Here is a 14,008-nt window from a genome sequence, read left to right on the forward strand (position 1 = left end):
GCACATCTTCCTCCTCTTAGGACACGTGCCAGAAGGTGTAAACAAACACCATTTCCCCTCCAATCCTATTGGTAGAACTTACTCTCATGACTAAATCCTCAATCTAGCTAAGTGAGGGTTGGAGAAAAGGGACAGTTTTTTCCTTTCCCTACTGGCCAGAGTGCCAAGAGCTGAAGCAAGAATGTGGAAGGGAAGGTGTAAGCACAGCCAGAGATCAATATCACCTGCTTCAAAGTGGGGGCTTGTGGTCAAACATGACGTTTCATGTCCATACCTGGGTAGAGCAGCTTGGGTCCCAAACAGCTGTCTAATCCCTTTGTGCTCTCTGCAGAGAGCATCTAGACTTCTGTAAGAGAGGCATAAGCTTTCTTCATGTTTAAGCCACTTTATTTGTAGTCTCTCTTTCTCAGAATAGAACTTAAATTCTAATTAATAGAAATAATGGTTCTTTCTAGAACATAGGTAAGGATATAGACTTATGTGGCCCCTAAGTCTTTGATGAGAAGCAGTATTGCCAACCTCTAACACTAGGCTGGGGTTTCCTGGCCCTGACAATAAGCTCAGGATTAGACAAGTGGAATGGTGGCTAGCAATTATCTTTTTCATTAATTCTAGGCATAGAAAGGACATAGAACTTTCCTGCTTATTTATGATCAAAAGGGAAAGGGATATAAAGGCAATCACACCAAAATGAGATACCCTTTCTTAGTAGGTCCTCTGTATCTTAACCATACTTAAAGGATAGAGCCAACTAAGAAAAGCCATAACTTTCTCTCTGGATTGAGACATTTAGCTCCCAAAGATCGTACTTCATGCTGCTCCCCTCCAATTCCAAACTTTTGTTATTATGTTATCAACTCCTTAAGAAGGGAGGAACAGGTTAAAATGTTAACTGGTATCAAAAATACTCATATTTCTTGCCCCTCTTGAGTAACAATGCAGATGCCAACTACAGCAATTGCCCTTATCCTCACTTGGGAAACTGAAAGTTCTTGCCTGATGTACAAAAAAGGCAAAAAGGATAGTAAGAATGCCTCTACCCTTAACAGCATTTAGAGAAATATTATGTGGACCCCCAGGAAAAACTCCATAGCTCTGCAAGAAAAACTATATATATATACACATATATATGTATATGCATTTATGTATATAAAATGATAATATGTAATATATAATACATTTATACTTTAAGAATTCTCTATGTGTTTATAAATGTAAAATATTTCTGACATTAACCCACTAAGTGTTGACTGAGTTAGGGAGATACTGGAAATAAGGATTATGAGAGAAGGAGGTGCTCTGATTTAAAAAATTATGTGCATGATAGTGTCATTCAATAAAAGAGAATACATTGGAAGGAGAGCAAGCTTTATAGGCGGTCATTAATTCTATCTTTATTTTGTTCAATTTGAGGTACAGTCATCTCTCCAAAGACAGACCCTGAGCAGATATTTAGATGCTGGATTTGGAGATGACAGGTTTGGCATTGAAATACATACTTAAGAAACACCGGTATAGAGAAAATAAAGTCAGAGACTGGATGGGACTAATTAGAGCACAGAATGAGACGAAGGGGAGTGAAGATCTACTTTCAGGTACTCTAATATGTAAAGACTGAGAAAGGAAAATGAAAAGGAATAACCAGGGAGACAGGAGGAAAAGCAGAGGAATAAGGTCTTAGGGATCCTACTGGGAAAAGAATGTTTTGAAAGGGAATTTCAAATACTTAAATATTTAAAATACCATCCCCCGTGAAATCAGGTATTCTATTTAAGATTTAAAATGTCCATTAGAGGGACGCCTGGGTGTCTTAGTTGGTTAGGTGTCTTAGTTGGTTAGGTGTCTTAGTTGGTTAGCTCAAGTCATGATCCCAGGGTCCTGGAACTGAGTCCAGCATTAGGCTCTTTACTCAGCAGGGACCCTGCTTCTTCCTCTGCCTACCACTCCCCCTGCTTGTGTACTCTCTCTCTGACATATAAAATAATAAATAAAATCTTTTTAAAAAGTGTCCATTAGATTTAGTGACATGGAAGTCATTGGTTGACATTAGTAACAGTTACTTCACTACAAAACTGAATGTTAATTCTTTTAATAAATGCTGTGTAATTCACAGTTTCTCTCTGTGGAAAGTTTCCCTGTCTTCTAGCAAAAGAGCTGTTTCATGCTCTTTATCCTTTAATACCAACCTTAAATAAACTATTTTTTCTGAAGCAAATTCATCTGGAAATTAGTGAGGTCCAAAGAATCAAGAAAGGACAAGAGAGGGACGCCTGGGTGGCTCAGTCAGTTAAGCAGCTGCCTTTCACTCACGTCGTGATCCCAGAGTCTTGGGGTAGAGTCCCACATCGGGCTCCTTGTCCGGTGGGGAGCCTGCTTCTCCCTCTGCCTGCTGCTTCCCCTGCTTGTGTGCTCGCTCTCTCTGTCTCTCTCTGACAAAGAAAATCTTTAAAAAAAGAAAGGACATGAGACACAAGTACTTAAATCATAGGAGAATTTACAAATAGGAAAGGCTCTCCTTTTTCTTTTCTGATACTAAAGAACATTACACCTATTCATTTACTCAATCTTTTATTCAATGCAATTATACTGATCACCAACCATATACTACAACTGTGTTCAAAGTTAAGGATAAAAAAGTGACAAAGTTACTGTTCTGACTGTACTTTGGGTCAAGGGAGGAGGCCACCAAATATAAAGTATCAATAGTGTAATAAAGGATATGGTGGAAGAAACTACAAGTTTCGTATGAACACACAGAAAGAAGCCCTCACCCAGTTCTAGGAGATGAAGGAAGGTTTTTGGGGAGGCATGAAGTATGAGCAGCAGTTAGCCTATTGGAGATGAGTAGGGATAGAAGGATGAAGAGCATTCTAATCAAAAGAAACAGAATATGCAATAGCCTAGAAGTCAAGAAGATCATAATGGCTTTGAGGAACAAAACTTAAAATTTGTGGGGAGGGTACATGCTGTACTGTAGAGCATGAAAAGGAAGAGCTGAAGATGGAAAATAGGCAAGGGCCTTGTAAATTTCACAGACCCTCAGAGATCTGTGGAAACCATGCAGAGTTCTACACAGGAAAACAATATGAGATTTTATTTTTAGAAAAATTATTCTGGCTGTAGTATATAGAACATAGGGGCAGGGGCCCCAATAAGAAGCAAGAAAACCACTGGAAGCTTCCTCCTGACATCAGCAAAGAAATTACAAACTCAGACAAGAGAGGATGATCAAGTGCTTCAATGTCTAATATGGTGGCCATTAGCAATATATGTCTACTGAAATGTGGCTAATCTAAAGTGAGAAGGTAAAATATCTCAGTAATCGTTTTTATCATGACTACATGTTGAAATGATAATATTTTTAATATATTGGATTTAAATGAAATACATTATTAAAATTAATTTCTTTGTTTCTTTTTACTCTTGTGGGTACTAGAAAATTGAAAATTGTACACATTGGACTCATTATATTTCTTTTGGACAAACTGATTTAGAGCACTTGCATGGGAAATGGATAAAATTGAATAAACAAAGAGATACTGAGGTAGGACTTGCATATCAGTTGGATATAGAGGATAAGGAAAAGGGAGGAATAAATGATTCCAAAACTTCTGATTTGAGCAACTAAATAAAAAAATGGTATATTGAAGAACACCTTGGGATATGAAAGCCCTTTTTGTTTTGTTTTTAAGATAGAAGAAGATTCCAGGGAAGGATGGAGTCTGGGATATAGTTAATTTGATAGATTTAGAGACAGTAAGTTGACATTCCCATGAAAAATGCTTCAATTTTCTCTGTGAAGAAGAAGGTTCATCTACTTGGTCTCAGGGCCAAGATATTATCTTTAAAGTTTTGATGAAAATGGGAAAACTCTAGAGGAGCTGGAAGGATTCCAGGCAGCACTGAGACCAAAATGAAGTTGGAGAGAGGACTGCGGAGAGCTGCTCGTCTTCGGCAGGCCCAGAGAAAGGGGAATGCCAGATTGCCTGAGGAGAGGTTCCGTTAGGAATTTTTGACAAAAGGACAGTGGAGCCAGGAAGTATGGGAATTGATAAGGGTAGGACTGAAGAAATAAACATAAAATCTCGGATTTTCCTGAAAGGAAGTAAAGAGAAGAATGGGTTGACCAGATGCTTGCAGAATTCCTTGATGTCAAAGTGAGAGGGCTGTGGTCAGTGGTATCTGGGAAATAAATATTTCAAATATTTCAGAGGGTGATGACATTGCCCTGGGAGTGAATACCTAAAATGGAGTGGAGGTGAAGTTTAATACAGATATGATCAAGGAATTGAGAGGTTTTAGATATTCACAGGGACATTAATTCACCTTAGGAAAACAGTGGGGTCTGGGTGAAGCAGGCAGTGAGCCAGAAGCATGTCTTTAAGGAACGAGGGGGTGGGTGGGTTGGTGACAGGAGGGAAGTAGATTTATAGCATAGTAATTATCCAATACATGTTAGTTTCTCTTAACAGTTTATATACAAATTAATAAATGATCCTATCTTGTACTTTCACATTAAAATAATGTTCCATCCTTCTCTCCACAAACACATGGAGATACGATATATGTCTCCTCTCTCTCTCTCTCCACACACACAGACACACACACTCACATATGCTACTCACAGCTGATATACATTATTCCAGTTTTTAGACAAAATTGACAAAGAATTGGGGGGAAATGTGATAAATTGTGCATTTCATTTTGTGCTTCAGATAGAAAAAAAGATGTACATTTTATTAAAGCATCATTAACAATAGCAACTTCATAAATGTGCTCAAATACTAGCTTCTAAAGGTTAGAGGCAGGCCATGCTTGTACATGCTGAAGAAGCATTTTTTAAGACAGATTTTTATAGTGAAAAGAGAGCTTAAGTAGGAGTCAGAAAACACAATATCCAAGAAGCTTGATCAGTTATCAGGTGTTTGGGGCAAGACATTTAACCTCCCTGAATATTCACTTACCCATCTGTAGAAGATGGGTGATGTTCACAGCTCCTACAACTCAGTGGGATCTTTGAGAGGATTAAGTAAGAAAGCATACAGGAAATTCCTTTGTGGCCTGTTAAATGTTCATAAAAATTATCTGAGGGGACATGGGACCTAGCTCTGGTAAAAATTTATCATGGTTCCAACAATACTAATAATATTCTCATTGAAAGAGGGAAATTAAGGTTTGGGTCAAATTTGTGATTTCTGAAGGAAGGTTACTTTTTTATTGATAATTGGTTATTCTGAACTTTGGTGGGATTTCTTTTCTTGTTTAGGTTAGGTACCAAAGTACATCATCTCTTAGATTTCCTTAAAAAAGGGTGGACCTTGTATCATCTCACTGGAGTCACCTGAAATGTTTGTTTAAATGACAGCTACCTGGACTCAGCATCTAAAGATTCTGCCCTTTGGGCTGAACCTCAAGAGCCTATATCTGAGCTGATGCTACACACACCACATTTTTTAAATTTGTTTTATTTGTTGAGCTGTAATTCCCATATCATATATCCACCTATTGCAAGGGCACCACTCATTGGTTTTATATATTCGCAAAGTTGTGCAACTGTCACCATAAAATGAGATCTGTTGGGTTTCATGGACGTGGAGACAGCTCTGTGGCTAATGTATAAAGAATCTCTCCCCCAACCCCAAGTATCAAGATAGCTGAAAGACAAAATCATTGCACTCCACCAGACTGCTCAGCTTTCTGAGAGCTGATGGATTTCTGCTAACCATATTTCTCCTATTTTACAAAAGAGTTAGGGGACACTATAGAGAAAATGCAAATGCTGCCTAACTAAAGGAGAGTGGAATTTTCCACCTCCCTGAAAATCTGGCAAGCCCTGGCCTTCTCTTCCCAGCCCATGTATCAGAAAGAGTTTGTAAGGGAAAAGAATCATGATCAGGCGAAGGTTCCCCAGCTCCTCTTAAGGCCTACTTTCTGATCTATAAGTCTTTTTCTCTTCTTAAGAATTCAGGATCAATGCAACTTCCTAATATCTTTAGACAGAGCATGTCTCTAAAAGCTTATTGACATTTTCAGTTTGTCAGCTTCCAGAACTCCATTGTTGACTCAGTTCCACCTCTGTTTAATTAGAGGGGAAAGACTTTTAAACAAAAACACTTCATTGTTTCTGTAAATGGTAACATAAATGGTAAGGTGTGAACCAGAAACACCCAGGGCTTTAGAAGGAGTCACAGTCCTATTCAGGCTGATGTTTGAGATATTTTGCAAAGTGCTTTTCTTACTCCGTGGGGAATAAAATGTTTTGGAGAAGCATATTGGGAAAGCTAGGTAAGCTGCTTTTCTAGTTTTCACAGAGACGGTTTCTTATTTAGTGTACAGTGTGGTAAATTTCTTGAGAATCATACTCACTTAAGAGTATTAAATATATATATAATCTATTTTATCTATTATTACCTAATATTTTATTTGTAATGTTTATATGTATTATTATATGCATTATATAATCTCTTCCCTTCTAATGGAATTACTAGTCACTCTAAGGAGGTCATATCAACAACTAAGTTTGATCATGAGGACAAAAACAACAACAAAAAAACTCATAAACTCTTTCAGAGGGTTTAAACCAATAGCTCCTTTTTACAGATGAAAAACTAAGGTTCAGAGGTTTGTAACTTTCAGTTAGAACACACTTCTCTGCTTCCCTTAGAGTAGGTGGTCACACCTTTATGGCACATTATCTTGAATTAACAGTAAGAACTCAATTAAATATTATTTTCAGGGTGAAGCCCTAAAAGCTGTAATGAAGTAAGTTCTAGTCTCTGTTAATAGTTGAGTACTATATTTTCAAAATTACGACATTAAAATGAAAGCAGAGTTATGTTTTAGACTTGGTTATTTTCCATGATGTTGAGATACAACCAGAGAGCAAGTTATGCTTTAAAAGTTGGTTGTTTCCCTCTGCTGTACACAAAGATTGTCAATTCAGTAGAAAGCTCAGCTCAAACCAACTATGAATGGTTTCCAAATTCCAGAGACCTCTGTCTGGGAACATTTTTCAAACCGCCGGTAGTATTGCCACATATAGATCCCATCCAGGTTTAAAGCCTAGGCCCCCACAACATCAACCTTGTTTATAAGTCTTAAAGTCGCCCCTAGTTCCAGGAAATACTTTGTCATCATGCACTTGACAATTTTTGGTTGCCATCAACCGCGTCACAAACTTAACACTCAGTTTTCCCAGTCAATCTTTCCAGGGACCCAACTCACCTCTCTGTTTGGGTTTCCATGCTGACATTTAGAAAAACAACAGTCACTCGACTCATAAAGCACTTTCTCATGTTCGTACTAATTTTAATATTGACTTTCTCCTAAAAGCTCCAAAATATTTTAAGGTTTTTTTTTTTCCTTTTTTTGCAAGATTGAGCTTCCAACTTGTGTTTTTTTAAGTGCTTCCAAATTTTTTCTTAACATATGTTGCACGAAGTCTGTCCTATTAACAGAACCCACTCCTCTTCCACATAGCATAAAAATCCAAGATTTAGCCTTTCAGAGAGCATTTCTAGGTTGTACCATTAATTTGAGCTTTGAGTTTCATTCAAATCAATTTGTTTAGATTAGGTTCTCTCAAGTCACTTTATAATCATCAAAGATTCTGAGTTCAAATCCATTTCTGGAACACCCAATTTAATATATCTGGATGAGGACACATTTCTTTATATGTGAGGGAAGTGAAAAGAAATTGTTTTTAATGAACATAGCAGTATAACATTTGATCCTAACATTTTTGAACAGCTCTCTCTTTGCTTTCCCCCTTCCACCCAGGAAACTCTGTTTAAAATTATAGGATTGCATCAATATGTGTATCAAATTAAGAATTTTAGAGAGGTATAATTGTGTGTGATTAAGCACTTTGATGCTAGAATCAGATTGCCTGGGACTGGATCTTAGCTCTGCATCCTACCTGTGCAAACTTGAGAACATTATTATCGTTTCTGCACCTCAATTTTTTTTTTTAAGATTTTACTTTTTTATTTGAGAGAGAGAGCACAAGCAGGGGAAGAAGCAGAGGGAGAGGGAGAAACAGGCTCCCGGCTGAGCACGGAGCCCGATGCTGGGCTCACACAGAAGGCACTTAACTCACTGAGCACCTCTGCACCTCAAGTTTTAAATAGGAATAACAAAAGCTAAATGGAGACTGAGTAGTAAATATATGCAAAGCACTTAGAACCATGCCTGTCACATAGAAGTAATATATGTTAGCTAATTATATATAAATGCATTTGGCTGAATAAAATTTATAGATCAGTTACCAGAAATATAGATGCCATAGAGTTTGGAGGCCATATACATGAGATTCCCAGCGTATATAAGTAGGATAATTCAGAGAGGAATTTGAGAGAGATTCCTTATTTTTTACTTACTATTTTGAACTTTTGCTTTATTTTATTGTATGTGTGTGTGCTTTAAGATTTTTATTTATTTAGAGAGAGAACACAAGCAGGGGAAGTGGCAGAGGTAGAGGGAGCCTGAAGTGGGGCTTGATCCCAGGACCCCGGGATTATGACCTGAGCCAAAGGCAGACACTCAACCAACTGAGACATCCAGGTGCTCCTATTTTATTGCTTTATTTATTTATTGCCTTGAAGACTTTTACATATTGCCTTTCATTTCATCTTGCATCATAAAGAAGTAATCCTGTAGCAGGAGGTGTTCAAAGATCCTTCTGTGGCTGTTATTTGTGATTGGATTCAGTTCTGATACACATTTCATCATGAGGCTAAGATTTGATGGAAAATTTTCCAAATGATTTAGATTACTCTGAGTGATCACAATCCTGGAATTTATCCATGCAAAGGTACAGAAAAGAACAGAGAAGTCTACTGAGGAGCAGTTTGAGAGAGGGCAGGAGGGTTGCTTGCTCCCACCCATCAGGAAGGCAGTTCATAAACACTAACCAGATCTCTCACAGGCTTGGGGCAAGGCCAGAAGCTGAAACAAATATTTAGAGTGCAATTTAGGATGATTGATTCTTTATTTACTTTGTTTTGGTTAGGTAAAGTCAATGACCCAGGCATTGCAAAGATGTTTCTGCCTACAGGTTTGGTTGATGGTTGTTGAAATACTCAAGCTACTTATAGGACTTCACTTGTTCTTAAAGAAATTGTCAGAGACCGAGATCAAACAATTTCCCATTGGTGAATGGAGATCAAGCAGATTTGAATCTTCAAGGGGGAAAACATACAGTGCAATTTACTATCTATCTATCTATCTATCTATCTTCAGTCACTCATTCTGAGAATATAGAGAGAATGGTGATGTTCCTACAACTTCAATGCCTCAATAGCAGTGAAGACTTTCTTAGAATATATGAATCCAAATCTGTGATGTTCTGTGCAGAGAATTTAGCAATTCATTGTTTGCTTTCTTGTGTTATTCTCCAGTTCTGCCACCCAGGTAAATCTCACCTTCCTGAGCAGGTTTCAGGACCTGCATTATATTAAGCTGTGATTCAACTATACTATAGCTTCGCAGCAGGTATCCTAGCCCTGACCTCAAACTCTCAAGATGTTGTCAAATATGCTGTTGGCAGTACCATGGTGACACGGGCAATGGGCCTCTCAAGGTAAATACTGTGTGTACACTTGGATACAATCCATGCCTCTAGATAAGAAGTTCCCAACTAAGGCCAGAGGTCAGACTATCTGCTTTGGGAGGCCAGAGGAATATGTAGCGTTAGGAAGAAGGCCATTGTGACTCCTAGCTTAAATGCACGCGCTGCTACCAATGCACACAACCCACAGTTCATCCACACTCAGTCTTTCAAGCTAATTTTGGGGTTTGGCCCTGTGAATATAAAAATGAATGACATTTAATCCTATCTTTAAAGGACTGTATAGCTTGTAAAAATAATACCCTGAAACAACAGGATTAGGAAGAAAAAAAGGAGTGCTTGTGATTTGAATAGAGGACGTCTCCAAAGTGAAAAAAAGGTGAAAAGTGGAAACGATAATTACATCGATGAAATATATTTTTTTGCCTATAAAATGGCCAAGTGGGATTTTAACAATATCCACTCTCTGTAATAAAAACTAAACTCCACACATGTCAGCTCCTACAAAAAGGGTAAACACTAGCCTTTACAGCTTTGACATTCTGAAATAAGAAGGATAAAGTAGTTACATAGACTTAAACAATTTTAAACTAAGAAATTTTCACATAATTAAGTGATTCAGCTTTTAACCAGCCTTTAATTTATAATCCCACTTGTGAATCCACAGAGAATCTCATTTAAAAATTAAGACAGCTTTTAATTAGGACAGATCATTAAACAGGACAATTTGTATTTGATACGAAGAACCCTTGATTATAGCATTGTTCCCTATTTTAGTCTAATCTCAGAAATGTGTCAATATGTATGTTAAAGTAACTTGCACTGTTTATTATTTTTAGACTATTAGTAGCATATAGCCCAAATTTGTTTACATTTATGATTTCAAGATAAAAAAAAATTCCCAGAAGCATATAGGCAGGCTCTATAGAAAGGAACAAAATATCAGCTTCATGAAATGCCCCCATAACACCACCTTCCCTACACAATGGGGAAACATCTGAAGAGGTTTAAAGAAAAAATAACTAAAAATATTTTTTTACTTGTACAAGCCATCTTTCAGGCATGCGGGGTTTCTTAAGTATGCCTCATCTCAGAAAATATCATGCCCTGTAGTTATAATCTCAAGAATTCAGAGATGATTCAGAATTAAGATTTCAAAAATCTTTATTTTTGTAGTAGTGATATGAAAGCAATTGCACAGTTTTTCTTACCTCATCTGGGCTCATTAATCCAGTTGAAAATGTGATATCAGATGAATTCTGCAGTTTTGGAGTAATCTGAATCTGTAGTATTTCCCTAGTCTATTCTTTCCTGTTTTCTTGTTTTTACTTCTCTTTTCCAATTAGCCAAATACAAATGTTTATGTACAAATATGTACCTCTCAATTTATACAGAACCCCTGTCCATGTTTAGTGACAACTTAAATAATATCTATTCTTCTCTAGTTTTAACACTGGTTCAAAATGATAAACAGCTTCTCAGTAATGATTCCATTTGTTTATCTCTGGTCACCCAAAAATCTCACTAAAATAAAAATAAAGGAATGAAATAAGATATAAGCCCATGGGAGGAAAAATAATGTGAGAAGAAATTATTGAAGAGAGGTCAATAAATTTGGACGAAGGAAAACAGACAGATGAATCCTAAGAAGGCTTGGGAATATACTAGGTAGCTAAAAAGATGGGAGTGGTGGCTAGGATTGAAAATGGAAAGATTGGGGCGCCTGGGTGGCTCAGTCGGTTAAGCCGCTACCTTTGGCTCAGGTCATGATCCCAGGGTCCAGGGATCGAGTCCTGCATGGGGCTCCATGCTTAGTGGGGAGCCTGCTTCTCCCTCCGCCTGCTCCCCCTGTTCTGCCTGCTCTGTCTGCTGCTCCCCCTTGCTGGTGCTCTCTCTCTCTCTCTCTCTGACAAATAAATAAAATCTTTGAAAAAAAAATGGAAAGATTATCTGAAATTCAGAGGGAGAAAAAAAAAGGAAGAAAGAAATCCAAACCCCAGCTGTGAGCTCCCACGTCCTCTTATCCTTTAGTACAAAGCCACTCAGCTACCCACACGGCCCTACCACCACCACTCCTCCCATCTAGGGAGCTATCACCCTCCCAGGCAGGTTTTATACTTCTGGGTGGATTTCTATCTTTGGCAAGAGTCAGAGATTCATTTTCCAGATTAATTAAATCACAGAGAATCCACACTCCATGAAACAATGTACATCAGAGAAGGGGAAGTGAGCCCTTACAGAAAACAGGGAGAATGTGTGAAATTCCTATAAAATATCAAAACATCTCAGCCCTGTTCCTTGCTCTGCTTCCAGAAGAAATCATCAAACAGGAAACTGGAATGTGTAGTAGGCAGAACAGTGACCTCCTAAAAATGTCTATGTCCTAACCCTCCAAACATCTGAACACATACAGGCCTAGGGGGAATTAAGGTTGCAGATGGAATTAAGGTTACTAATCAATTGACCTTAACAGAAGATTATCCTAGATTATCTGAGTGGCCCCAAGTAGTCACCATAGGGTGTTCTAAATGTGGGAGAGGCAAAAGTGTCAGAGTCAGAGTCAGAGTGATGGAATATAAGAAAGATTTGACCAGCCACTGCTGGTTTTGAAAATGAAAGAAGGCCATGAGCAAAGGAATATGGTCAGCTGCTAGAAAGGAGAAAAGGCAGGAGAATTGATTCTCCTGTAGACCCTCTGGAAAGAAACCCAGATCTACTCACACCTTGATTTTAGCCCAGCAAGGCCCAATTTGGTCTTCTTAACTACACACTATGAGATAAATCAGTGTTGGTTCGATCTGCAGTAGGTGAGTTTGTGGTCATTTCTGTTTATTTATTTTTAAAGATTTTATTTATTCATTTGAGAGACAGAAAGAGTACAAGTTGGGGGAGGGGGGGAGGCAGGCTCTCCACTGAGCCAGGAGTCTGACTGGGGCTCAAAGTGGGCCTCAACCATGGGGCTTGATCCCAGGCCCCGGGATCATGGCTTGAGCCAAAGACAGACATTAAACTAACTGTGCCACCCAGTCTCCCTCATTTTTTACAGCACTTTTAGAAAACTGGTACAAAAGACCTGGCCAAAATAAAAGGCCAACAAATACTGAGATTTGTATAACTAAGTCCTTCTCGTTTCATCCTACAGTAGTAAAACCTCAAGTCAACAACCATTCCCCTCATAGACACGTGCACAGGGCCTCCAATTAGCAAGTAGAGTTTCTAAAGACAAACGACCAGCTATCCCTAGAATGTGATGCAATTTCCGAAATGTAAAATAGATATAAATATTTTTTTAAAATATAAAATTTAGAAGAAACAAATGTGGAAGACTGAAAAAAATTGTGTTAGAAAAACCTAAATTTTTTTATTTTTATTTTTTAAAAGATTTTATGTATTTATTTGACAGAGAGAGAGATCACAAGTAGACAGAGAGGAAGGCAGAGAGAAAGGGGGAAGCCGGCTCCCCGCGGAACAGAGAGCCCGATGCAGGGCTCCATCCCAGGACCCTGAGATCATGACCGGAGCTGAAGGCAGAAGCTTTAACCCACTGAGCCACCCAGGCGTCCCACAAAAACCTATAATTTATATAATCAAGAAGCTAAGAGAGAGAATGTATCCATAAACCAAGAAAAGTAAGTTAATGAAGAAAAAGAAGTAGAAAAGGAAAAGAATTAAAGTTCATAGAAATTTAAAAACATGTCAGCAGACAATTGTTAATAGAATTTTTAGAATCTGAAGCTGGAGAAATCATCCAGAAAAAAACAGTATCAAAGGACAATGGAATATTACTCAGCCATAGAAAAGAATGAAATCTTGCCAATTCCAGTAACATGGATGGATCTAGAGGATATGCTAAGCTAAATAAGTCAGTCAGAGAAAGACAAACACTGTATGATTTCGTTCATATGTGGAATTTAAGAAACAAAACGAAGAAAAAAGGAGACCAAAAAACCAGACTCTTAACTATAGAGAACAATCTGAGGGTGGCAAGAAGGGAGGTGGTTGGATGGGAGGACAGGTGAAACAGGTGATGGGGATTAAGAGTACACCGATCCTGGGCGCCTGGGTGGCTCAGTGGGTTGAAGCCTCTGCCTTCAGTTCAGGTCATGATCCCGAGGTCCTTGGATAAAGCCCCGCATCGGGCTCTCTGCTCAGCGGGGAGCCTGCTTCCACCTCTCTCTCTCTGCGTGCCTCTTTGCCTACTTGTGATCTCTCTGCCATATAAATAAATAAATAAAATATTTTTAATAATCAGTTAAAAAAAGAGTACACCGATCCTGATGAGCACCAAGTAAATGGGTAGAGTTCTTCAGTCACTATGTTGTACACCTGAAATTAATATAATGCTGTATGTTAGTTACACAGGAATTTTTTTAAAATAGTATAAAGGACAAAAAGACTAGTGACAGGAAAGGGAAAATAAGAAAATCGAGCATGCAACAC

General features: G+C 38.2%; 1 long non-coding RNA gene across 1 annotated transcript in view; it reads right to left on the reverse strand.

Annotated features, from left to right (window-relative positions):
- Positions 1-2,269: 2,269 nt before the first annotated feature.
- LOC309844204 overlaps positions 2,270-14,008 on the reverse strand; it is a 31,902-nt gene continuing 20,163 nt past the window's right edge. The window contains exon 3 of the long non-coding RNA XR_014300545.1: positions 2,270-2,443. This is a non-coding gene — a long non-coding RNA (uncharacterized lncRNA). The remainder of the gene's footprint in view (positions 2,444-14,008) is intronic.

The sequence above is a fragment of the Mustela nivalis genome, assembly GCF_964662115.1.
Source record: "Mustela nivalis genome assembly, chromosome: 11".
NCBI classification, from domain to species: Eukaryota; Metazoa; Chordata; class Mammalia; order Carnivora; family Mustelidae; genus Mustela; species Mustela nivalis.